Below are 24,915 nucleotides of genomic sequence, written 5' to 3'. Positions count from 1 at the left end.
AACGTTGCATGCAAAAAATCAAATAAAGATTGCCATGAAATAAAATTTACTAAAATCAAGAAAATTAAATCTTTTATATCTATATTACCTAAAAAAGGATCGAGAAATTGTGCGCCTACAAGGTAAAGTAATTCATATTCATCAACTATTAGTAATTATTACAAAAAGGTCTAATTTTATAGATTTGAAACTATTGTATGATGGAAGCTTTTTGTGAGTGAGAGTGTATTAAAACTCAATACATGAATATTCTAGTATTATATATTTTGATTTAACGCTAATTAATATTAAACTAAAGCCATACCTTTATATAAATTTTAAATGATAATATATACCATATATTATTTCCCCAGAGAGAAAGGTATTTTCTAACTTTTTTTTAATTATTTATTTACAAAACTGGCTAATCCCTCAATAGCTAAGGTAATCTCTAAGGTCAATATATGATGCCTAAAGACAATTTGTAAATATTACAATATTATTATTTACATTTAAATACTATTACCACTAATAGTCTTGTAAACAGAAGTTTTTGTTGTGATCTATTTAACTAAGGCAAAATAAAATTAAAAAGTATTTAAAAATAAATGGATCTAATCAGGTATTTAAAAAATAAAGGCTTATTTAATGTTTTATTATTTCATTACTTTTTATAATCTGTAAAAGTAATTAGTATTGGTATTTGATGGAGTTTGATTTAATACTTGGTATTAAATCAAACTCCTTTTTTCTTTCACCTTTATTAGTGATGTGCCATCGGCTAATGCCGATTGTGGCTAATAATAGGTTTAATGTACTTATATAAGGGTATTATATTAATATTAAAGATTTAAATTACATATTTAACATGTACCTATTCATCAGAAGTGATTCGACCTACTAGTCTATGCTATTGGTAGCCAGCAACCAATTAATCGGCTTAACCATTGGCCGATTAATCGGCCGATGGTATCAGTTGATTATTCAGCATTGGCTGATGCATCAGTATTGGCTATTAAGCTAAATCAAATTGGTGCATAGGCACACCTTATATATACAAGTTGCATACCTAATATTAAGATATTACCTTTATATACATACATTAAACCCTATAATTAGCCTCAATCGGCCTTTGCTTATGGCACATCACTAATCTTTATACAACATGTTGAAGAATGTTGTATTTAAAATACAACAAAGAAGATTATGAAAGCGATTAATGTAAACATAAAGATAATAATTTTAATGAGATTTTTTTGATAGATAATAATTTTAATGAGATTTTAATGAAACAAATACATGGCATAATAACAGAATTGTCTAAAAAAAAATCTACTAGTGAGAAATAAAAAAACAGAATGTAAATGAAACCATAATTTTTTTAAATTCTAATTTATTATAGGTAATCAGTGGTCTGAACCCCCCCCCCCCCACACACACACACACACACACACTCACTAAGGTGAGGGGAAGAGGGGGGGAGAGAGTTTAAGGTGGCACTAATCAAAGGGGAAGGGGCAACCAACTTTTAGTAATATATTTAACTTTTGTTAATTACCTTTTGAAACCAATTACATTGTATATTTGCTGGAAAATATGGCCCACATCTTTGATAGTCACTATCAAATTTGAATCTTATTGTAAAAGCATGAAAAAATACAATAAAGATCTAATGGCCATAACTGCATATTCATTAAAAAATGATTTATGTATGGTTTCATGCTATAAAATGAATGCATGTATCTTTGTAAGTTGGTTGCCCCTTTCCCCTTTTGATTGGTGCTACCTCAAATCCCCTTCCTCCTCCCCTTCACCTTAGTGAGTGGGGGGGGGGGGCACACTACATACAGACCACTGATTACCTATAATAAATTTGAATTTAAAGAAATAATGGTTTCATTTTTAAAATAATTTAGATATTTAGATATTAGGTATCTAAATATCTAAATTAATTTAGAGAGCTTTATTTGAACCATAATGAAGGTCTCTAAAAAGTTACTGCCCCCTTTATTTGTGCCCTTATCTACTATAAAAACCAGATCAAGGAGAGGACAACCAACCATATCATTTTTTAATTAAGAAATGTTTTATAATTTGTTGCACCCTTCACATAGGCCAGTTGGCAGATTAGAGGGGCACTGGTTTCTTGTAACACATTCAACTGTTGATGATTGAAAAATAGGGTAATTTAAAAAGGCTGGCATTTTTGGTGTGTATTCGACAAGTTTATAATGTTTGCATTTTCAGATAGTTGGGTCTAATGGTCTTATATGCTGCTAATCTTAGATCAAAACAAAGTGTTAGAAGAATATACAAGCATCTCAAAATGGATGAATATTGGACTTTTTAGGCAAGTGGACATTTTGCTTTTAGATATATTTAAGTTCTAAATTGCAACAAGCTGTTTTTATTTTGCCCATTTAATGCAGAAAGTAGTATCAAAAAATTTATCTGTAAAGACTTGTGGATGAATAGAAAAATGCTACAGTTTCATTTTGGTATATTTTAGCAATTTGTAGGATTTTTTCCAAAGTTGAGGTCATAATTTTTTTCTAATTTAACATAAGTTAATAAAAACCACTTTTTAAAGAAAGAACTATCCATAAAATAGTTCTAGAAAAAATGAGACACTTGTTGAAAGTGAGAAAAAAGTTATACAGCTCTAAAGTATTCTATTTTGACCATTTGTAAAAAGAGGGGGGCTACTGTGTCATGTTTCTAACGCTATAATTTCTGAGTTGTTGTACTTGGAAGTCTGAAATTTCAAATTTAATCTATCTATATAATGCACATAACAATATGTAAAAATCAGGAAAATCAGAGATGGTGACCCACAGGCGATTGGTTGAAATATAATGATTTGACCCAGCATTTAAAAGTAACATAACCCAGTAATCATATAACAACAATACTAGACTTTGCTTAAAACACAGTTTTTTATTTCAAGATGCAGTAGAAGGTTTCAATTGGAACAACAGTCATGCACAATTGTGTCCTTTTATTATATAGTTTATGGAAAAAATAATATAAAATGTAAAAGTGTTTGAATCATCTCAGATCATTTGCAAAACGATACAAACTCAGTTTATTATTTCATTCATGAACTAATAAAACATTTAAAAGAGCTGATACATTACTTTAAACATTACAGCTTCATAATACAAAAACATAACTAACTTGATTGGACAGCTTTTATATGTGTATGTTTAATAATTTATTTGTACATAAAAACACTTCATGCATCAGACATAAAATCAGACGCACAGCAGGTCTCAACGGGAAGTGAGAGGTTTAGCTCTCGCCCACTCACCTAAAATGGTTTATGGGAGCAATTTACAACTCTTGCAAAAGTATAATTTTTTCTCTTAAAAGTATAATTATCATTGTAACTTAAATGAAAAACACTAAGGGTGGAATGCAAATATAAAATTATTACACTCTTAAATTATATTAATAAAACATAAAATTATTTAACTGATAAAATATAAAATCATTACAGTTTAAATTATTGCATAATAATTTTTATTTTGTGTAATGAATTATATATTTTATACATTAATTACTTTAATATATTATTCAATTTTTTGTGTAAAATTTTTTATCGCAATAATTATTAAAATGTGTGCATTCTATTACAATAAGAAAATATAAAACATTTTTTATAAGCAGCAGAAACTTTTGTAGCTCTTTGTCAAATTTTTATCAAATAAGTAATGTTTTAAAAATAATGCAAAAATAATTTTGTTAACAAATAAATACATATTAGTACATAATAATTAAATATAGTTGTCAAATTACAATATTCTTATTGATTATCACCAAAAAAAATAAAAATTTTTAATATGTTAAAAATAATGAGAATAATGCAAAAATAATGTTAACAAATAAATGGATAGTTAGTATAAAAACCCAAAGACAACATATGTGTAAAGAGTTTTTTCATGGCGCAATAAATGACGCTTGTTATGTACAAGATTTTGTAATATTAACGTCACAAACATATGCTTGTAACAAGTATATAACCAAATTTTGTACTTAAGAAGCAATTTTTTAAAGGAATAAACAGATAGCGATGCAAAAACCAAAAGCTTTGATAAGAAGCTGCTTAGAGGAGCAGCTCGCATAGCTCATCATATTTGTTTTCGGAGAGCTATATTCTGCTCATGTGCTCGTTTACTCCCGCCAAGGCCTGCATAGAATATAGCAAAATGTTCAATAACCAATTAATAAAATTAATTAGGAGAGAACTTCTTTTAAGATAAGAATGTTCTTGGCAAAAAAAAGGGTCTGTTAGAAAGTAAATGAACAGGGAGGGGACTAAGGTTATTAAAAACAGAGTTTAATTTAGTAATTTAAGACATAGTTCTAGTGAATAAATTTCAGTAAGCAAATTTATCAAGGCTAGTGTTTCAGAGTTAAAAAGTTGAGAGAGGGTTTTAACAAAAAAAAGTTAAAAAAAATTAGCCTCTTGACTGTAGTGGCCCATCAGCCAAGGCGAGGTGAATACAGTAAATAAAAAATTAAATTTAAATATTGCAAAATTCAATATATTCAAAGTCTCTATAAAATTCTGATTTGTTTGAAACCTAGATACTTTCAGAGAAAAAAAATTGAGAGATTTATGGGAGTAATCAAGGGTTATTGGGGATAACATTTCTCAAAAACTTATACATTATTAATATTATAGAGTTATGAAAAATCTATTTTTTATACAGGAAATTTAGAACACAAAAATTCCATATTCCTAATGTATATTTTGCCATCCTAATGTATATATATGTATGGGCATTTGTGTGTATGACAAGTGTTAGTGTAGCCTCTTGTTTCTAGCCCCCCCCCCTAAGCACCCAAATGTTTACCCTCATATATTTTTATTAATTTGGTATTACTATCATTATTATTTTATTTTTACAATTGTTATTTTTATTATCATTATTATTGCTTTGGTATTATTATTGTGATCATAAATGTTATTATTACATTTGATAATATAATATTACCACTATAAGTACTTATTTTGTTTTTAATAAAGTCATTAAATGATGCTTTCACAATAATTGATGTGAGTTTTTGTAGGTTATCATATTATGTTCAGTTTATAACTGTTTACGACTTTGTATATATACTATTATAAAGTGAAATTAATGATGGATTGATTTAAGTACAAAAATATTGTAATATATTTATAAACAAAATAAAAATTATACTTAATTAATGAGTATATGTATTTGTATTGTTGTAGGACTTGTCCAGTTGGCCTAATACAGTTAAACTATTGTAATTCAAACTCTAAGTCTTTAGTCCCTTTAGTGTTTACAATTTAGAATTGAACACATTTTGAGATCCCTTGAGGATCCGAATTACATGAGTTGAAGTGTATGTGTATTGAAATCAAGACAATAAAATTACCCATAAAGTTACCCAAATTTCATATTAAGGTATATATACATTATATCAGATGTATGTATATATATATATATATATATATATATATATATATATATATATATATATATATATATATATATATATATATATATATATATATATATATATATGATATATATATATATATATATATATATATATATATATATATATATATATATATATATATATATATATATATATATATATATATATATATATATATATATATATATATATAATTATATATTTGTGTGTGTGCGCGCGTGAGTGCGTGTTATACAATATCGTAAATCTAAAATTTAGACCCTGAAAAAATAAAAAACTTTACCTGTCACTTAAAGGCTCGCCTAAAGAAAGAGCTACATTTATGTATAAAACATAGTTTTAAAATGCTGATCTATTTACTAAGACCAAAATTTGTAAGCACAAAAACGTATTAAAAATCGCGGACCTGAAAGCTGTTAAAAGTTTAAGGAGTTATATGAAAATGCAAGTTTAAAGCTGGCGCGACATTTCATTCGTTAATTCAATCACATGACACCAAGTGATTGAATTACATTCGCTTTTAGCAACTATAGTGCCTGGAAAAAAATTTACTTTGCATAAGAGCCGTTTTTTCTAAGAATCAGGCAAATTCCTGAAACTGTGGAAGTGACCTCCTCCAAATTGCTTGAATTTTTTATATATTGATCAGAATATAGAGAAAACCTGTTGGGGAAAAAAAAAATTTTCAAAAATGTTTCGTTCACTCGGAATCTGGGCTTAAATTTTTGAGATTTTTTTAAAAATTTTTAGAAATTTAGTTTTTGCCACCTTTGAACCCATTTTTTTGGCAAGGCAAAAAGTTGCACATAGCTTTTGTAGTTAATATCAGACGTAACCCAAAAGCTCTCTCCAAAAAATATAAAAAAGTTGCGTGACACTGTGCGGTTGGCTAATTATCATAGTTCAAAAGTACAAAATCAATCGGTTTTGTCAACTTTTAATCTGAGTTAATTCTAGCGGCGAAGTGTTGCACACAATTTTTCTTTTAGGATTTGAAATTATCAAAGGTATTGAGTCTAAAAATGCAAAGAAAGTTATGTGATACCTAAGGCCTATTAATATATTAAGGCTCGAAATTGGAAAAAAATGTTTTAGTATACTTACAAAATGAACCATTACGGCAGAGGCGCTTAGTTTTGTAAAAATGTAAACATATCCAACTGTCAATACAAAAAGGTCCTAACATAATAATAAAAAAAATTCGTGTGATTTTGTCACACGCATGATATAACATGAATTAAAAACTGAACAAAAATCTAACATCAAGATAACTATATTGCTAATTAAATAAAACATAAATCAAACATTTAAACGTTTTTCCATTTAAAAATTAGTTTTTCATTTATTAATAGAGTCATTTACACACATTATCCACCACATCACACATAATTTCTACTCTGCTGCAGTAAGTTTCTCTAAGAATAATGATATGACTGTATTATAGTCTTCTTCGGATAATGAATAATCGCCACAACCACTGATTAGAAAAGGAGCATTTACTAAACAGATAATTTTATCAGTTTGGTTATTTATCTCCTCGGTAGTAACTGGCCAGCGAAAAGTATTCTTCTCTTGCCCGTAAATCATACAATTAACTCTGATCCCAATTATAGATACCTAAAAGTATTAGCGCAACATTTAAAATAATATAATAAAGAGTTTATGATTTGTTTAATTTTGCTTACATTCAATAAAACTTGTAAAATCTTATATAATGTCATTCTGAAATTATTTTTACATTTTATTTATATTCCTTTTATTTTAGAGCACTGTTTTGTAAAACAAAATAAAAACTTGAAACTAATATATACTTTGAATAATATTACCTCCACAATATATCCAATATTCCATTGTTTTTCATATGCAACAGCAACCCAATCATTCACTTTCCATACAAGACAAATTTCTTTTGCAAGATTGGCGATGTCTTCCTCATATTTATTATCATCTTCATTGTCTCCTGCCAGATTAAAGTCATCATTTTCGCCATAAACTTCTTTGTTATCGTTAACCTGACTATTTTCATTATTTTCTGTTGTCGGTTCTACCAGCTTACCTTTTCTTTTCAGGTTACTAAATCTATAACAATATCAATTGTACATATTTTTAAACATATGTAAACAAACACACAAAATTATAACTTTCACCTAAATTTTAATTTCATATTTGTAAAAGAACTATTTAACAGTCAGAAACATAATCTAATTTGCAAAAGTTTTGATAGCAACAATGCCTACCTTGAAAATAAAGATCTTATCTGTTGGCTAGTTACATATTGATCAGGCGGAAGTTCTCTCCTCAGCTGCATGTGAACCTGCTCAGGGCTCATTTTATTACCTGATTCTTCTCCACGAATAAAGTATTTGTACAACAGTTCTTTCTGCTGATTTGAAAATCTAAAAGAACTTCGAACTGGTAACGCCCAACCTTGCAATAGAAAAATGTTCATGCAATGTGGTTTGTCTTTTACGGAAGCAATGTTAGAGGATGAAGAAATCGGCATATTTAGTTGTGAAGTAATTTTCATCTTATGAACAAACGAGTTGCGAACTTTATCCAATGATGTTAATGATTTCGGAACTGTATGAAGACCGGATAGCATGTGTTCTTCTAACTCAGCATCGCTTTCAAATGATAAAGTACAATTCATTTCAGTGCAAAATCTTAATGAATATAATTGCCTGTCACTTCTTTTCTGTTTTTCCTTAAGTGACTTGTTACGCTTAATTGAATTATCTGTTTTGCTATATGGCAACAACAACTTAATCGAGGGTTGAATTTTAAGATTTCCATACTCTTGTTCAATTCCCTCACCGATATTGAAATAACGCCACATCTTCATACTTTTCTCACCAAACTCAAATGAGTGATAGTTGCTAATGTTCTTAATCTTTGGTCCAGTAACTACAGTTTTATCATTGCTAATTTGAGCAACTGCTACTTTTGCATCTTTAGCGCCAAAACTATAATGCATAGCCTTGTGCATATCTTCAGCAGTCAAAAGATTATTACCAGAGTCAACGTAACTCCTTAAAATTGTCTTTACAACTGCACTCTCCCTGTCACATTGATCTTTTCCACAACAGGGTTCATTATAATCATATCTCAGCAACTTTATATCTCTCTCTTTGCATACATTGTAGATTGCTTCAGCTGAAAGATTTCCCTGATAGCAGCCGGCATTATCAGATTTGGTAAACATTTTCTTGATATGCGGTTGATCAATTCTGAATTGGTCTAAAACTGCAGTGGCTAACGAAACAACATCACCTATTTCCTGATCACACCTATACATTGAAGTAAAGTAAACACGTTTGAATAACTTTCCTGCTATTTTTATGAAGAATATATCCACATGTAAACTCATTCCTTTCTTGCCAAAATACTCTCTTTGGCCCTCTCTGTATCGAACCGGAAGAATTTTTTGACAAAAATCTTTAAGCCAGAAAGCAGTTTCATCGTTTAATTGCTTAAAAGCTTCGATTTTTGCCTTTTTCTGTTGAGAATCTCTCATCAGGTGTTTTATGTAGTTGAATACATCCTTTACAGCAATTTCCAAATCATAAATAGAATCAGCATCGTCAGAATTTTGAATTGTTAGTTCTTTGATCATCTCGATAGCTTTGCACAAATCATAGCAATCGGCACATACCACTTCTGATATCTCTGTGTTGGATTGAAGATTTTTTTCAGATGGATCTGATAAGGCATGTTTTGAGCTATGAGAAGAAATGTTTGAGTCATTGACACTACAATTGGTTTGATAACTTGTTTTCAAATACCTTTTTCCTTTTTCAAGGGCAGCTTCGAGAGATTTAGAACTAAATCTTTGTGCCAATTTTTGTAATGTTTGAAAACCATTCATGCCTGAAGCAGTAACATCATCTAATCCAGCTAAGCTTTTTCGACTTGAAGGTTTTATTGCATGCAATACTTTCCACAAACTTGAATCAGATAATGGTATATAATTGTTTTCACTACAACTTTTTCGATAGAACATGATAGCGTGGCTATATTTTGTCGTCAGTATTGCATGCACTATCTTTTGTTCTTCACCGCTGTCGTATTTTAATTTGGTTATTCCATAAGCAACATCATGCAAAATACCGCTTGTAAATATAAAGTCTAAGAAATGTTCACACTTTGTTTGATCAAGACTAGATCGGACGAATACTTTCTTCTCTGGAAATGCCAACCCTTTATGAGATGCATGCCATTTTCTTGCTGTTTCTATACGATGTTTGGTACACTCAAATGTGTTCATTATAAACTTTTTGGTATACTTGGTATGGTCTAATAATGAGAGGATAACTAACTTTCCCATGGAATCACTTTGCTTATATACTTTCTGAGCACGAATAATTTCAATTGGGAGAGGGCTATTTATTTCATCAACATTTTTACTGTTAAGAAAATCTATAAGTATTTCCTCTTGTCCAGGAGCAACAGCTTCCGCAAATTTTTTCTTTAATAAGTTTTCTAGGCGAACATACTTGCGTTTTAACTTATCTTTAGTAGTATCTTCCAGATATTCGAACTTCCTTTTTAATCTAAATTTTATTGGACTTGCATTAAGAACCTCAGTTACACTCTCACGGCTTCTTAGAGATTCGTCCAAAATCTCCTGTGAAACATTAATTTCACCGGGATCAAATTCTTCATCTGGAGTAGCAGATGTCATATATGTTTGTTCTTGTTGTGTTTGTGTTTCTGTACATAAATTGGTGTTTTCGTTGACTCTAGATAAAGCAGTTTCTTGCTTTAAATGGGTAAAACACAGCATTGCACCAACTGAAAATACTTCATTGTATCGCTTTGACATTGATATGACGACATGTATTGGTGACGCCCTTAAAGCGGGAGATTTTTTTCCTTTTATATTTAGATGGTGAGGATGAAAGCATGTTTTTGGAGGACTCCATGCAATACCAAACGTGTACCGGTGAAAAGCACATATTTGTTCATCCTTTTCAAGATTTCTTTTAAGTCTATTTGCAATAAGTCCATTTTCTTTCCAAATATTAATATCGTTTAATCGCATGACCTAAAAACAATTTTTTAAACAGTTATTAAGTGTGTCATTTAAAGCATTGTTTATAATCTGACTCTTCACGAAAAATGTTTACAAGTTTGAAATACATTGTTGTTATTATTAAAATACAATATTGCAAGAGTGTGATTAATTTAGTGATTATTTATTAAAAGAGTGAGGAATTAATTAAAAGAGCTATTTTTTTTTGTTTAAAGAACTTTGTCTCAAAATCTTATTGCAGAGAAGTTATAAAGTATGTAATTATAAAAATTATATTACAGTCTGCGTAAATTTAAAATACATAATTACCTTTAAGTTGATGAGGTGTTTCTTAACATCAACATCTCCCAGCTGATGAATGTAGAACATTTTGTTTATAATTTTATGTTTTTTGAATGATCCACAATTTCCTTTTGAAAAGCAACAACAGTTTTCATAAAAATATTTGTTTTGTTTCATACTCAACTAAAAACAAGTTCTATTTATGCAGTACCTATTTCTCAATAGCAATGATAAAATATCTACTCTATTTATGCAAATTTTAAAGATCGTTAAAATAAAGTTAAGACATTTTTATGGTAAAGTAAACAACCGCCCACTAACTTGTTTCTCCACAATCGTGATATCAGCGATTCTTCTTCCATTCGATCACCACAAGTTATTTGGTTATGACGTAAATTTAAATAATTCACTTCTGATCATGTATTGTTTTTTATTATTATTTATTTCAATTGTTATGATTTCTATATCATAGTCAGAAACGCTTAAATTTTTTCTTAACATTACGTGCAATGTTTTGTGTAATGCTAAATGCTAATTTTGGATGATAGAAATTTTATTGTGAGCGAAAACCTCATCTGTGTGTCCAAAAAAATATCTCTTCGTACTTAATCATTTTTAACAATTTGTACCTTTATTTTTAACTTAATATCTAAAGATCACACGAATTTTTTTTATTATTATGTTAGGACCTTTTTGTATTGACAGTTGGATATGTTTACATTTTTACAAAACTAAGCGCCTCTGCCGTAATGGTTCATTTTGTAAGTATACTAAAACATTTTTTTCCAATTTCAAGCCTTAATATATTAATAGGCCTTAGGTATCACATAACTTTCTTTGCATTTTTAGACTCAATACCTTTAATAATTTCAAATCCTAAAAGAAAAATTGTGTGCAACACTTCGCCGCTAGAATTAACTCCGATTAAAAATTGACAAAAGTGATTGATTTTGTACTTTTGAACTATGATAATTAGCCAACCGCACAGTGTCACGCAACTTTTTTATATTTTTTGGAGAGATTTTTTGGGTTACGTCTGATATTAACTACAAAAGCTATGTGCAACTTTTTGCCTTGCCAAAAAAATGGGTTCAAAGGTGGCAAAAACTAAATTTCTAAAAATTTTTAAAAAAATCTCAAAAATTTAAGCCCAGATTCCGAGTGAACGAAACATTTTTGAAATTTTTTTTTTTCCCCAACAGGTTTTTTCTATATTCTGATCAATATATAAAAAATTCAAGCAATTTGGAGGAGGTCACTTCCATTGACTGCCTGATTCTTACAAAAAATGACTCATAATAATACATAATAGTACCGGGGAAATCAAAAAACTTTTTTAAACTCATCATTTAAGTTAATGTATAAATGAATAAAAGAACAGTAACTGTGTTAACAGTTGCTTGTTTATTACGTTTCTAGCACTACATATAGCACATATATGTTTATTACGCATTATTATAGCATATATATGTTTATTACATATAAAATATATATGTTTATAACGTTTCTAACATTACATATTACAATACCAATAGATTTAACAATTTTTGATGACACAATAGCAATAGAGTCAGTGACGAATCCAGGGGGTGGCGGTGTGCATTCCCCGCCTTCCCCACCAGAATTTGAATGCCCTTAAATATCTTAGAAATTGAGGACTTTTTTTTTTTATGAGACGAAAGTGTGGTACAAAATATAAAAATATTGCAACACTCCACCACCATCACCACCACCAAAATTTCGTGGATCCGTCACTGAATAGAGTACACAGTGGAAAAAATAAAACTTTTTCATAATACTTTTTTTTTCTGCCTCCACAAGTTTATTGAAATTTTTAGACTTCTATGTGAGTTATACAAAACACGAATATCGTTTTACGTAATGCCAACTTGTGCAATTTTTTCGCAAGAACTCATTACACTATGTAAAAATAAAAAGCAGTGACTAAATATTGTCAGGAAAAACTCACATTTTATAAATTCCATCAAAATAAAATTTATAAACTTTATTCAATTATAAAAAAAGAAAATCAAACAATTTCTTTTTTTGTTCAATTGTTGCTTTTTTTTATTGAAAGTGAAATAAATGTTAATTTCGTTTAAATAATGCTCAACATTTGAATCACAAATATAGAGTCAAAAGTATAATCAATCACTATTTAACATGATGACTAAATATGTGATTTCGAAAGTCGATTTTCGCTCTATGCAGTGACGGATCAAATATTTTTTGGTGTTTAAGATAGCTAACTTCTAGACATGAACTAAGCTTCAAAACATTTATATGTTAATACAAATAAACATATAAATGTTATGTCAAATAAAATTTGCTTTGCAAAAAATTGCGATAATTGGAACCTGGGAACAAAAGCTGAAAAACTTGTGGCCCCACTGCTCCAAACGTGACAGCAACAAGTTGATCAAATATTTTTTACTATTTTTAAATAAATTGTTATTTGTCTTTAAACTTAGGGGAGTTCAAACTTTACATATTTTACATAGTTTTTGAACTTTTATGTAACTTAAAATTACAATACTTTGAAATTTTATGAAACTTAAAATTTACTGATGAATATTGCATCTAGTTTATAAACCCAGTACCTAAATCTTCAGTAAGAACTATATTTTCCCCATTTCTTACAACTAAATTGACACCGTTCAAGGCCGTATATCCAAGGTTTTTAAAAACTAACCAACTCATGCCTCCTACGAATGTTGATAGATTATAAAGTATTTACATTTTTGTTTTGTTCAGGTAGTTTTGGCTTGCCAATATCTTTTTTCGAGTCAGAGTTTAGCAGCTTTTTAGCAAAACTTTTTTTTATTTCATACAATAGTTCCTCGTCAGTTATGGAGAAGATTACTGTTTTCTGGTCACGATACCAAAGATGTTGTTTCATAGCATAAATGCGTTGGCAGTATCAGGTCTTTTAATTTTGTATTTATCTACATTTTTTATTGCTTGTAAATTTATCTCTGGAACTGTATACGCAAAAGGTTTCAAAAATTTTAAGTTTTTAAAACCAAATAGAAAATAAATACCAACAAACTTCTCGTTGTAGTAAAGGCGATTTTAAATTATTAAAGGCGATTTTAAAATATTACAACAACCTGTACAGCAAAATATCATTTTGCTAAAAAAATTCGAAAGTTCCGAAAATTACAAAAAACAATTTTCACAAAAAAAATTTTTTTTTTGGTGATAATTGATAAGAATATTGTATATTGACAACTATATTTAATTATTATGTTCTAAAACAGATTAGAACTAGAAGCTACAGTTAATTAACTCACTTTTTCAAAAGATTTTAACAAAAATTAAGTTAACGCTGTTGAGCAGACCCAGCCGTTCACAACATTATTTAGTGAAAAAGATTTTTTTAAGTTTCGGTTTTTGTTCTTTTTAATTCTCTTTCAACATGTTACCTTAAGTTAGCTTTTTTTTAGTTTTTAAAGATCGTTGTGTTATTTGTCAATATACTAAGAACAGAAAGTCTGTTATTAAATCGAATCTGTGCAAGCATTTATTTCACCGAATTTGTTTACAACCAATTCTAGAACAACCAGAACCACCTTGTCCAATTCGTAGACATGAAATACGTACAACTGAACAAGTTGAAAGAAAACATTATGTTTAATCTTCATCGAAAGATAGAAGAAGAGTAATTGTAGGTGCTGAGCGAAACGACAATTAGGTGACTCTGGCGCAAACTTTAGGTGTCAAATATAAGATAGCATAGAATTGGGTCCGCAGCAGAAATTTAAATTTTATTGAAAGAGGTGGTTTTAACCAAAAAAAATTAACCGATGATCAAATCGAAGAAACATTAACATGGATTGAAAGTGACTGTCAGTTGACATTGGTGGCCATTAAAACAAGGATATTAAGACAATTTAACATTAGCGTCAGCACAACCACAATTGCCAATTACCTCGAACGCAGACTATTTTCATTTAAAAAAGTGCATAAGGAGCCTACTACAATGAAGAGTAATGAAAACAAACAAAAAAGAGCTGAATATGTTAAGAACATTAACGAACACATCACAAATGGTCATCAGATAGTTTGATTGGATGAAACAAATTTTAATCTTTTTTGTAGAAAAACACAAGGACGTGCCAAACAGGGGAAAAGAGCAATAATGAAAATACGTTCTTCAAAAGGAGCAAACATACGTTGGATTGCAGCTATATCAACAACAAATGTCGTCATGATGGAAACTCGCAGAGGCTCATTTAAAGCAGATTCTTGTAACGAGTGGATGTTAGCTTTGTTTAACCAGTGGATTACATCTGGGAATCGTTTAGAGGATTTGGTCATCGTAACAGACAATGCTTCATGCCACGCTTGTTTGGAAAGGGTGTTTGAAAATTCACCGGCTCAGTTGTTACGATTAGGACCCTACAGCCCAATGTTATTATTATTATAATAATTATTATTATTATAGATACATCTACTACAGAATATTATTCTGTGAATCTATCAAATAATTTGTAGACTGGCAGTCTAATTGTTTTTCAATATTGGTATCACTATGATAAGTGTTTATCAAGTCTATTTTTAAGGGAAACCTAGTATTCTGTCAGGTTTCACGGCAAAACTGGGAGACTTTATCACATTAGAAGATATGTTTAAAACATATTTTAAGTATTTATTTAATTAAATATGTATAACTAGTTTGTTTTGATGAAAAATATGTTCTATTAACATTACTCTTTTCTATTCCTAACATTTAGTCCTTATATCAAAGTTTTTTTATTTCAAGTAAATTTCAGCTAATGTCACACTTGTTCATATTCTCATAGTTTATTTCTTAAGCAACCATTTTATCCCAGTTTTGATATAACGCTTTAAATGTATTATCCATAGGTCTTTTTGTAACTTTGAGAGGTTTTGTTATTTTTAGAGGTGATAAAAGTTTTCTTTATTTCAACTCTTTCATCCATTTTTTTATGAATCCCTAAAATTATTTCTGATAGTGAAAACTTTTTTGCATCTTTATCGTCTGAATTTATGATACTTGCAATTATAGCTATCTATACCTGTAAATGAAATATGTATTTATTTTTTTGCAACAACTGATGTTGATTTGACTTTTTTTTAGCAAAAAATCTGTTAAAAACTTTTTTTTTTTTCAAACTGCATTCCTTAAAGTTTTTAACTAATTTATTTTAAGTCTACAATGCCAGAATCAGGATTTGTTTTAGACTTGATTAGAAAATAATGTTAGACATTACAAAAGTTATTCTGAAACTTTCATTTTTGCTTCAATACCGATTTGCTCTAATAGTCTTTTTATACACTTCTCATAATTTTGGCCTCCTTCAAAAAATCCTCCATAAAATGGCCTCCTCCTTCTTTACCAATGTCGCTGAAAGTGCTAGAGCCGGCGTCGAACCTTGGACGTTTTGGTTTTGAATCTACTTCTGCGATTTTTCTATGCCTGTATGTTATTTCGATATAAGATTGTTAGAAAGTAAAGTATATTTTATCATATTTATATCAATATTATTTTTTTCAAAATTAAAAATTAAAAGACAGTGCCGTAACAAGAGGGTTAGAGGCCTCCGCTCAAACAATCTGTCATTAAGGCCCAAAAATCTTATGAGAGTTTACTAGAAAAAAAAAAGTTTTTTAACATTTCAAAAGGATCCCGAAATTTGCAAAACTGACTCCTAAATTAGCTGTGCCCTCACCCATAGGGTGAGTGGGGTAGCCTTGCTACGGCTTTCAGCGAAGATATCAAAGTACTTCCCTTTGTTGGCACTAGTGTAAATAATACTTTTCACCAAAATAAAGAAAAATTCAAGAAAGATTTAAAAACTTAATAGATGTAGTTAAAAAATATTAAGGTTGAAAATTTCCAGAAAAGTTTGCTTAAAATTTCCAGAAATTTTCAAAAAATTTTCGTTGCAACAAACTTATAGCTTAATAATTAACAAACTTATATAATGAATGAATGAAGAAATTTTTATAGTTTTATAAAAATTTCTTCATTCATTCATTTTACATCATTTATTCATTTATTTGTTTCAAAAATATGCGTTTTATTATCGTAGTATTAGGTTGGTGCAAAAGAAAATTCTTTTTTTTTTTTAGTACCATTTATCAAATATAGTTAAAATTAAAATGTCATTTGTCATCAAAATAATTTCCTTGGCTATCCATGACCTTTTGCCTGTTTGTGACTAACTGAAGAATTCCATCTCTGTAAAAAGACTGGGGCTTTTCTTCGAAATAGGCATCTAGCTGATTTTGGAAATCTTGATTATCTTTGAATGATTTATCCCGTAAAAAATGTTCCATTGAACGGAACAAATGGTAATCTGATGCTGCCATGTCTGGTGAACTTCCCAGCCTCGTTCTAAAATAGTTTCTTTGGCAACAATTCCTAATAGCAACATAGGGCCGAGCATTGTCGTGCAGCAATATGACTTTACGGTTTCCATGACCCGGTCCGGGCCTTTTTTCTAAGATTTTTTCATTCAAACGTCTCAATTGTTGCGAGTAGCGTACAGCTTTAATAGTTTGCTTCGGTTTCAGCAGTTCACAGTATATTATACCTTTCATATCCCACCATACGCTAAGCATTACCTTTTTTCGATGAATATCGGGTTTAGGTGAGGCAGATGCTGATTAGTATCAGGACTAGGACTCAACCACTGTTTTTTGTTGGAAGGATTGTCATAATAAACCCACTTTTCATCACCCGTTACAATTTTCCACAAAAAGTCCTTTTTTTCGTACTTAACCATATGAGAAATACAGGTGCTCAAACGTTGCATTTTGTTGTTTTTAGTCAAGTCATGTGGGACCCATTTTCCAATCTTTTGAACCTTTCCCATGTTGCGCAATCGTCTTAAAACAGTCGTATGATCAACTCCAAGTTGTTCTGCTAATTCTCGAGTCGATTGCCGTTGGTCTTCTTTGAGCAATTCCTCTAAATTGTCTGTTTCCAGTTCCTGTGGCCTTCCTGAACGTTCTTTGTCCTCAAGATCAAAATTTCCGCTGCGAAACTTAGCAAACCACTTCTGGCAAACGCGAACATTTAGAGCATCTACACCGTAAACAGAACAAATCGCTTCTGTCGCTTTTGTTGCATTTTTACCGTGCCGAAATTCGTACAACATGCAATGTCTAAAATGTATTTTTTCTATGAACATTTTCTAAAAAAGAATTAAATACAATGTTATTAAAAATTAGAATTTATAATTTAAAATGTGCAAAAAAGATTGCTCTTTCAACTATTATATATATTGTTTGCATTTGCACTACGCGTGTGCATCATATTTGACTTTGAAATTATGCGAATTTACTTTTGCACCAACCCAATATATGGATATTCTTTAAAAATTTTAACAAAAAATATAAATTAATAAAGACCCACAATAAAAAACTACATATCTCAGGGCCGTACCGTGAAAATTTTAGGGAAGGGGGGTCGTTTTTGAAAAAAAAAGGCAGTTTTAAAACAGCAAACAAATATCTTACTAAATTTACTTAATAGAGTTTTCGTGAAACATAGCTATATTTGTGTAAACAATGTTTACATCAACGAATTTATTGTTCTCCGAATATTTTTTCTATTTTTATACTGCATAGGCGTATAAGTTATAGGCTCCTTGTAGCAAAATGGGTATCGATACAAAGACTATTTTTACTTTGATAAATGGGTTAAATTTTTATTCAAAAACTAAACTTTTTTCATACAACTTTTTAGATGTTAAGTAAAAAATAATTTTGAGACTTGTATGTAATCAACAATTTTATTGAAGTGGATATTAATGATGGCTCAAGAACCAAGTCTATCTGCAGTCATACTGGCTCTCATCCATGTTCTTATTCTTCGCATTGCTGAAAAGCTGCGTTCACATTCTGCGGACGTTACGGGTAGTATACATTCAATCTTTAGAAGCTCAAAGAGATTAGGATATTGATTTTCATCGCAGATTTTAATAATTTTAGCTAGAGTATTAGGCCTATCTGAAGGTTTAATAACAGACCATTTTCTTTTCCAAAATATGAATTCTTGATCTACGGCTTCTGAGTTTGGAAGATTACTTTTATGCATTTCAATTAACTCCTGGAAAGCAGTTATCTCCTCACTGCAAATTATTACTGCAAGTACGTTATTCTGTATGTCTCATAGTAATTCTGAGAATCTTTGATTCTACAAATAATTTACTTGCCATACGAATCGCTTGTTAGTAAATTGTGTAAGTTTTTTTTTCAACATTTTTCCGTAGATGATTCAAATTGTCGATTGTTTCTTGAATGTTACTGTAATCATACACAATATTGTGTATGCATAAAGTAACATTCAAGAAACATTATTATGTGCGCCCTTGTAAACTCTCTGTTAAATACGACAACGGGTGAAGTAAGCGTTACAAAGTTATAAAACCAATTATGAATTCTAACTTGGTGAGTGCATTAAGGAGTGTTGGCCTCTCTTTTTCCTTGTGCGTCCCAATCCATACTAAACTATATATTGAACTATTCTATATTAGAGTGTATTCCTAAAAAAATCTCTAATGCCTCTGCCATAAATGGTATAGCTAAATAAAAGTGTTCATATGCGGCATCTCTTTCTGACAATCTTGTTTTGCACATCCTTATCAAAATCTTTTTTCTTTCAGTTGATTTACAACGGATCTCTGCAACATACTCCAGCAAGCGTTCTCTTTTCGGAGAGGTATTGAAATGAATGGATATATTTCTGCATACCTCCAAAATGTTATCAATCGTTGGTATTTTTTATGTTGCAGCAATTGATAAATTCAAATTATGTGAGCTACAACGTGTTATAATTGCTTTTGGTGATCCTTTTAAAATATAGCTGGCAACACCTTTTTTTACACATTACAACACTGGCCTCTACAACTAAGATCAATTCCACTTTCGCTATAAAATTCATCAAGCTTTCCCCAATATGTTTGCCTGTAATCCTGCAAAGATTCAAAAAGTTAAGAAATACTTCTCTAATTTCTTTTTCTCCGTTTACGTATCTCGTTCATACTGATGGAACTTGTTGGTTTGCAGTTGTTACCTCGTCTGCTGAAATTGAATGGTAATTTGCAGCTTTGATTTCATTAATTAGCCACTCTTGTATACATTTCTTTCCAATTATATCGATTAACTCATTTTGACTCTTGGGGCCAAGGTAGCTGACATCTTTGCGTAATGGTGTTTATATATGTGCATTAAGTTCAGCGTTATGGCGAGCTATTTCTTGCGCAATTGCAAGAAAGTTTCCAGGATTACCTTATTGGTCTGAGTTTTCCATACACTTTTCGTAAGTTCCACGAAATGCAAGTCCTTGTTTCCCCATAAAATGCACTATTCTACCTAATATTTTAACAATGTACGGGTACATTTGTTGTCGGTTTTTTAAAGCGCCATCGCTTTGTAATGAAATGGTTTGTCTTGGATCTTCAAAACGATAACAAATATCATTAGCTTGTTCGATAGCTTCTTTATGGTACCTATTGCTTATATGTAGTTTTTGTTTCTCTAATACATTGTGCCATTCCTTATATCAACGGTTAACAAAAACACTCAAAGATTTATTTTTAAAGATTTGCTTTAGAAATAAAGCGCAGTATATGCAGTAGACTGCGTCTTCACTTTTGCTGTAGACAAATCCATTTTGTAAGTATTCTTCTTTACAAGCGCGTTTGCAACCATGTTTTAATGTTTTGGGAAATTGAAAATGTATTTTCTGTTTAAGATATTCGTAAACATTTTGTATATTTCATGTTGTGATAATTCTTGATTTCCGCGCAAGAGTTCGTCAATAATATATCGTTTTGTTTGGTCTACTTCACATGACAAGCTTTTCTTAACATTATTATCATCTTTAATGACTTCCTCTTTTTCTTCTACTGCGGCTAATGTTGTATCGGTTACATTTTGAGAACTGTCGATAATAAAAACCACTTGAAACGTAAGTTAGTAATAATAAACTTTCAGATCTTAAACAATAAAAAATAAGTAATAACAAAAGTACTATTATAAAAAAATTGAACGTATAAATGATATCTATATATATATATATATATATATATATATATATATATATATATATATATATATATATATTTATATATATATATATATATATTTATATATATAGAGAGAGAGAGAGAGAGATAGATAGAGAGAGAGAGAGAGAGAGAGAGAGAGAGAGAGAGAGAGAGAGAGAGAGAGTTAATATCTATATCTAGTTAATATCAAACCAATAAAACTAATTATTATAAAAAGAAGATCAAAATAACTTTTTTACTTAAAATATCCAGCTAACGATTTGTATTTCTTTGCAGCATTTTGAAGCTCTTTTCTATTCGCCGCTCGTTTCCTAATTTGGTTAGGCTATTTTAATTTTAAGATTGTTCTCTATATTCAGATAAAGCATCTAGCATTCAGATTATGTATACTATAGAAAGTCATTTTCTGATGTTTGTTCAAAAGAATGAATTAAGCCTCTAGCAGTTTGCGATCTTTGTGATGGCATTTGTACTAATGCCTTCTGCCTTGAATCAGTGTGCTCAAATTATAAATGATCAAGCCAATATCCTTCAAAGTATGTTCAAGTATATGCCTGCTGTAAATATTGCATTTTATAAGAGTGTTTTAAAGTAATTTGTTTTATTGTCAATATAATAGTGTTTTAAATGTTGTTAAATAGGCTTCTTACTGAAATGTTATGTTTTTAATGGATGTTAAATGTTTTAATGTTGTTAAATAGGCTTCTTACTGAAATGTTATGTTTTTAATGGATTAACCAGAGGTGCTGGTTAACTAGTTATTCTTTAAGATTTATTTTTATTGTGCAATGTATTTTAGATGTTATGCTATAAGAATTAATAATTAAAGTTTTATTTCGTTGTGAAGATCTTGGTTCATACTTTACATAATATATTACTTATCTTCTCTGTTGAACTGAATTTTAGACAAAATAGCGTGTTTATGTAATTTGTTCGCTAGTGTAAAATAAGGGTTTTTTTTCTAATAAAACAGATATGCATCCTAGAGTACTTTGATTGCCAAAATATATATTTATTTTGCCACAATATATATTAAAAATACGTTTGTGTTATGTTTTTTTAACAGAAAATGGAGATAGAACAAAATAATATTGTATTTTTTAAAAAAAGTGTGTATTACATTTTTTAGTTTATTGGTTTATAAAGTCAAAAGTATCTAAGCAAGGTTGTGGATTATATGTTTTCTTAAATCCAGAGTCACATCATCGCAAAGAATAAATAATACGGCTAATAGTACAGCTTATGTACGAGTTGCAATCGATAAAGATTCTAATAAGCCTGATGACCATGTGAATTCTGCATACTGTAAACATACTACAGGAATGTTATTTTGCTTAAATCATGAAACTGGTTTACTTTTTTGAGTAGAGACAGCAGTTTGCATCGAAAAGCAGAAGAATCAGTGTTTTGGTTAAACGAAATGTTTTCTATTGATTGCAAGACAAAATTGTTACATAAATCTATAGTTGAAATGACTTATTTTCGTATTTTTTACTATGGAAAAAAATGACAACAAATTAAAATTAGCAACAAAAAAGTTATCGCTTTTACACGTTTGCAACCTCTGAATAACAAAACTTTTGGACAATGACTCTTTTATTTGAAAAGCTAAAAGCAATTGCAAATCAAAGCTCGTTGAGTTAATGAAAGGACAACGATTTAAATGCTAACTAACTTTAAACATAGATAATACAAAGATTATTCTGAGTTCAACGACTTTTTCACCAACAATAAAAAAAAAACTTTTGTAATTATTTATTGATAAAATTGAAATGAAAAAAGAAAAACATTTTTGAGGAATACTTCTTGATGAAAATGAAATATAAAAAACTCACTAAAGTTGCTAAAAATAATGGTAATATTTAACAAAATGGTTAAGATCTTTATAAGATCCTCCTTAAGATCACAGAAACTATTTAGACAAAAAGGCGCAACTCTACTGCGTCTATATATATAGTTATTTAAACTATGCAATTAATGCTAGCAACGTCCAAAACAAAAGTAAATTGCGACTTCTTTGTTGTCTTCAGAAACATGGTTTGCGTTAAGTATATTTTGAAAATTATTTTTCTAATTCAAATTTGTTATTTAAAGTTTATTCAAACTGTTTTTGTTTATTTACCTTAGTTTATATTGACTCAAAATTTAAAGATGTTTTTTTATAAAAAAGGTGAACAAATATGTTTTGCGAAATGATAATTGGTAAATGAACAATTTTGTCAAACAAAGTTTAATCAATTTTGTATTGGATATCGTGCGCCTTATCTCTGGAAGAGAATTGTTATAAATAGTTATAATCTGTCAATTTCTTGACATATTGTTTTGATTGAAAATTGACAGATGATATAATCAATTATTTCTAGTTTGTCGTCAGGACTGTCTCTAAGGGAGTGTAGGAGGGGTTGTCTCACCCCCCTAAGATTATTCAAAAACTAATTGGCTAATTCGGACCTTGAATTAGACAAATTTGGAGTCAGTTGGCAGACGGCAAATTGCGTCACCCGCTCCTCCTTTAAGATCTTTACGGGATGGCTCTGTATGTAATATATCGAGTATGCAATAACAATATACTGTATAATATGTTTGCATATATAGTAACTTTTTTGAATAATATGTAACACATATTATATATACATTTATGAAGATAAAACTTAACTTAAGGTAGGTTGCGTTTTCTGGCACTTTTTAATTACATTAGAAACGCATTATTAAGTCTGTTAATAATTAGTGTAATATAATGTGTACTTACAAATATTGTAATATACATAAAATGGTTATTACATATACATTTTATATTTGTGTATTACACTATTGTGTATGCTTTTTTACGCTATTAACACTAAAAGCCCAAGGTGGATCAATTGATCCAAACACGACTTTGATACTTTGCTTAAGCTAAAATCTTAATGTTGATAAAATGATATTTATGACTTTTATTATTTAGATATAATTTACTGAAAAACGGAAAAACTACATAAAAAACACATTCAGAGATGCGGCTATAAATAATTATACCTAATAACCCTAAGCTGGATCAATTGATCCACCTTATAGAAAACATGCATATACATAACAATTTTAGTCAAATAATTAAGGTTATTTACAAAGTTTGCATATATTTGACAAGCACTTTCCACAAACAGGATTCTTACAACTTGCACATACTGTTGATGTCAGATTACGTTTGCAGTTTGTTTTTATCTGACATCTCAAATGAGTTGATAGTTGTGTATTACTGTTGGTAGCTATTGTGGTATTACTGTTGGCAGCAACTAAGGATTTTCGGTGAGTAATATTTGCTTCTCTTAACTCTTCAGTGTAAAGAAACTTTCGTCTCGAAATTTTTTGTTGTGTATCTTTTTTTAAAATGATCCAAGCGTTTACACCGGTCAAGTCCAAAATATTGAAGAAAACAGCTTATGGCCAGCGTCGGCACCCAAATTTTGTTGATACTTGTCGACACATTGAATCTAACATATCAAATCCGCCTTTATTCGCATTGTAATAAAGTATTCCCTCTGGTTTCTTCTTCCCAACACTTCGCTTAGTCGCCCCTCTATGTAGTGTTGATAATAAAATTACAGTTTTTTTGTCTTTGTCTGGTAGACAATCAAGTTCAATGGTCCATTTATGTAGAAATTCGAATCGTAAAGTGGAAGTGGATCAAATGCTGGAATTTCTTTTCTACTATGTTTAAATGTTCCAACAATTGACGTTTTCTTTTGCAAAAGTTTTGTTGCAAGATCGACACTTGTAAAAAGTTATCTGTAGTAACATTATACCCGCGGCCAAAATAAGGTTCCATTTGTGACATGACCACACAAGTACCCAAATTTTCTACACGGCTTTCATCTTTATCTAGATACGGTTTGATACTGAGACAATATTTATTCTTTAGATCAGCTAAAATCCAAAATTTGATTCCAAACTTGTCCGGTTTATAAGGCATATACTGTGTAAAGCGACATCGATCTTTAGTTGGGAACAACTGTTCATCAATTGTTAAAGATTCCTCAGGTATATAGCATTTTTGAATGTTTTCTACAAATCTTGCTAGCACCCATGACATAAGAGCAAATTTATCACTTTGGAGGAGCTCTC

At 29.7% G+C, this 24,915-nt stretch overlaps 1 protein-coding gene across 1 annotated transcript in view; it reads right to left on the bottom strand.

Moving 5' to 3' along the window:
- Positions 1-5,871, bottom strand: part of LOC100215362 (peroxisomal ATPase PEX6) — an 18,632-nt gene extending 12,761 nt beyond the window's left edge. The window contains exon 1 of the mRNA XM_065787519.1: positions 5,738-5,871. The gene's annotated coding sequence lies outside the window, so the exon portion shown is untranslated. The remainder of the gene's footprint in view (positions 1-5,737) is intronic.
- Between the last annotated feature and the right edge of the window lie 19,044 nt (positions 5,872-24,915).

This window comes from Hydra vulgaris, chromosome 01 (genome assembly GCF_038396675.1).
Source record: "Hydra vulgaris chromosome 01, alternate assembly HydraT2T_AEP".
In the NCBI taxonomy this organism is placed as follows: domain Eukaryota; kingdom Metazoa; phylum Cnidaria; class Hydrozoa; order Anthoathecata; family Hydridae; genus Hydra; species Hydra vulgaris.
Note: the sequence above shows the minus strand (reverse complement) of the source record. Positions and strands in the feature narration are given on the sequence as shown.